Genomic DNA, 4,060 nt, shown 5'->3' with positions numbered 1-4,060 from the left:
ATTAATTAAATATAAAATAAATAAATAAATGGTGCCAAAAGATATTTATTAATTAAATAATTATTAATAATTTATATTATTATAATATAAAGTAAAGAAATAAAACGAAACAATAGAAAAGAAAGGAGAAAGAAGTAGAGAGCATTTCGAAACAAAGCACGAGAAAGGAGAAAATAAAAATAAAAGGAAAAACTAGGGTTTGAGGCTTTAAGCTTTAATTTGGTAAGTCAATCAAGTCCTTTTCTTTTAATTTTGATGTTTTAGAAGTCTTAGAACAAAGTTTTGTTGAATTTAAGTTAAAATTTTGAAAGTTCTTAGATTTTTAACATGATTCATGTTGAACAAATTGTTGAATTAGGGGTTTGATTGATAGAATTTCTAGTTAGAATTGATAAAAGGATTAAATTGTAAAGTAAGCTATAAGTTTTGTGTTAGAAGGATTAAATTCAAAGAAATTTGAAATTAGGGTTTATTCATGAACATTAGATAGTTAAGTTGAATTTGGTAGGAAATGGAGTAAAAATAAAGTATGAATTGAGATAGAAAAGTAATTGAATTTAATTAAGACCAAATTGAAATTAAGGTAGAAATTGAATAGAAATTCAATTATTTAATATAAATTAGTAGTATTAATAGTGTAAATTATTTTAATTTTCGTAGCTAACAAAGAACCAGGGACATCGGTACAGAAGGGAAAAGAGAAGGTTATCGAGGACTGAAACGAGAAAATTCGGGTTTGTATTACTATAATTCAAATTACTTTTTATTAATGCTATATTTGAATTTATATGTATGGTAAGTGAAATATATGGTAAGTATTATTATTATTAAGTTGAAAGAAATTCAATCGAATAATGAATATATGTGTGGAATTGAATTGAATATTGACTTGAAAAATGGAAAAGTGAATTTTGAATTGAATTGTGATTGAAAGTGAAAAAGTGGAATCGAATTGAAATGTGAATTTGGTGACCCTATTAACTGGTCGAGCTGAGTCGGATATAGTTGGCATGCCATAGGATTTGGAAGAGTACGGGATTTATCGGCTTTGCCGACCAGGCACCTCGTGTGTCGTATCAGGCACCTTGTGTGTCGTTTTAGGCACTTATGTATCATTTATTGATCAGGTACTGAGTACCATTTTAGGCACAATGTGTCATACTGGTGTGTTTGGGTTGGAATCCGTGTATCTGCCAAGGTACGGGTTTGTTAATAGGGTGAATAACCGAAATAGGGAAAAATTAAATGAATTTGATTGATTGTACTATTGAAAATGCGAGGAAGTTGAATTGTAGATTGAAATTGAGATTGGAAATGAAAGGCATGAACTTAATGTTCATGTAGTGATTGAAATGGAGACATATGATACGTGAATGGAGTTGAAGAATAGATAAAAAATTATATTATTATTGTTAATTAATGAAAGTTTAAGAATGAATTGATATTTGAAAATTTGGATAATATATATATGCTTGATAATTATATTCCATTATTATTATTGTTATAATTTGAATTATGGTAATACCACTGAGTATACCCATACTCAGCGTACGGTTGTTTCCATGCGCAGGTCAGTAGAAATCAAGAGTCCCAGTCCAGCATCCGAACGATCCCGACTCCTGCACAAAAAATTTTGGTAATGCTTTCTTCCTTAAATGAAAGTGGCATGTACATAGGTGTTGCAATGGCCACTTTATAATGTTATATAATTTTGGTTGTAATGAATGATAATTGATGTTTTGGTACTAAGTTTAATAAAATGGTATGACAAATTTGATAAGCTTGGGTAATAAACCTGGAAAGAAAAATGCATAAAGTTAAATAGTAAAATTTATATGATTGTATGAATGTGATTTGATTACATGGTTAAGTCAAGTTATAGATATAATTTAGGTATATTTAAATGTGAATTGGATTGATTGTGATTTTGTTTGGATTAGTTTCGATAGGAATTTGTAGGGAAGGTTAGACATTTATAAATGGGTTATATTGAGTCGCACAAAAAAAATTCCCAAGCGCCCGAATTAATCCCAAATCACTCCTAACTAGTATTTTGGGCCTCCAGGGTCCATCTAAGGAACTTGAAGCTTATTTTATATTATGTTTGATAATTATTTGTATATTAATTGTAAATTGTCTGATAGGTCCAGTAATGCTCTATAACCCTATTCTGATAACGGTTTGGGGTTAGGGGTGTTATACTTTCAACTCCACACTTTTTCCCCACTCAACCATCAGATATCCCGGGATTCTCAGGATATATTTTCTGAAGAAATTTGAAAGTTCGAGAATAATGCACTGAAAGTTCAAGAATAATGCACTGAAAAATCTAATCGACCTCAACCTCCCGTGAAAAAAATGATCAAAACTTAGTTGCATTTAAAAAATCGAAAAAAATTTAAAAACTAAGATTTAATAGTTCTAGTTTCGACTATGAATCAAATTAAATTTTACAATTCAAATAATTCAAATATACGATTGGTGTAAATACGATACTTTTAAATATTGAATTAAATAATTATTAACTTTACATCTCAAAAAATTATAAAAAAAAACTAAATAATAAATAAAAAACTTAAAGTTTTTTTTAAAAAACCCTAAACATTTAATCTTAAAATCCACAAAACCTTAACTCTACTTTAAGAAAACAAAAACCTAACCATAAAAAACAAACATCAGAAGGAAAATGCTTCCAGTTAGAAGCTCTTTTTGCCATTGCGTTTTTAGTTGATGTGGCAAAAAGCGCTTTCAACTGGAAACGTTTTGCTATCAATAACTCTTCCAACTAGAAACGTTTTGCTATCAATAACTCTTCCAACAAAAAAAAATGTTTTAAGGCGTTTTTATTATTTCAATCCAATCCCGTAATTTACAAAACAAAACAAAAAAAAACCAACCTACTCCAATAATTATTTTTAAAAATTAAGATTTTTAAAAAAATCACTTTATGTATTCAATAAGAAATTGATGGTTTATCGAGTTTCAAATATAGTAAAAATTAAAAAGAAAACAATCAATGAACTAATAAAAATTGATTATTCTAACCAAAAAAATTGATTAAAAGAGTAATATTTCAAAATTTTGTAGTTCTTTATTGTTGAAACCATTTTTTTGAAAAATAAAAGTTTTAGGTTGTCGACTTTAAAAAAAACAAAAATTGGGAGTCGCCACCAATCTTTTATTAAGGTGTGATTGGGACACCTAAAAATGACTTTGGTTTACAAATTTTAGAAAAACGGGTCCGGGAGTCGGTTACGTATGAGGAAGGATTAGCACCCTCATTACGCCCAAAAATTGGTACCTAGTTAATTAATTAATGTCTTAATGTCGAAAATTTGAAAAACATAATCCTTAGCAAAGACTTAAAAACGTTACGTATTAAGACCCTTATCATTTCAGAGAAAGAAGATGCCACACCCAATGCGTTAGGGCACAACATTTTTATTTCCTCAAAAATGAATTAGGCCAGAATACTCGTGTAATAAAAAATTAAAAGAATATCCATTTATTCAATATTTAAGAAATCGCGGCCCAATACATTAGGGCACAATTCCTCTAAAATCCCAAACTCGGAATATTTCCTTTATTATTTTTTAGAAAAAATCTTCATTTCGAGAAATCAATGCGTCACATCCAATACGTTAGGACACAACGTGTTGAATTCCCAATAATGAGTTCTTATTTTTTTGATTAAAGAGAAATGCTCGATTGTTAGATTTAACGAAGAAAATCGGAACTCAATACGTTAGGGCTCAATTCCCTTGAAAATCCTAAATACGAGCATTATCTCAATTTGGACAATTTTCTATTTTTTTTTAAAAAAATCGAGTAAAAAATGATGTAATGTTATATTGAATGCATGTATAAATATCGCAATAAATAACAATAATAAATGCGACAATTGTATAGAAATAAGATAAACAAACAAATAAATAAAATTTAAAAAAACACCAATGACATGCAAAGTATCAAATAAATGAGCAAAATAAAAAAATATGAAAACATAAATCAACAAACAAATAAATAAACAAAGAAACATAAAAAATGCATAATATATACA

This window comes from Gossypium raimondii, chromosome 6 (assembly GCF_025698545.1).
Source record: "Gossypium raimondii isolate GPD5lz chromosome 6, ASM2569854v1, whole genome shotgun sequence".
Taxonomy (NCBI): domain Eukaryota; kingdom Viridiplantae; phylum Streptophyta; class Magnoliopsida; order Malvales; family Malvaceae; genus Gossypium; species Gossypium raimondii.
This window is presented reverse-complemented; position numbering follows the sequence as displayed.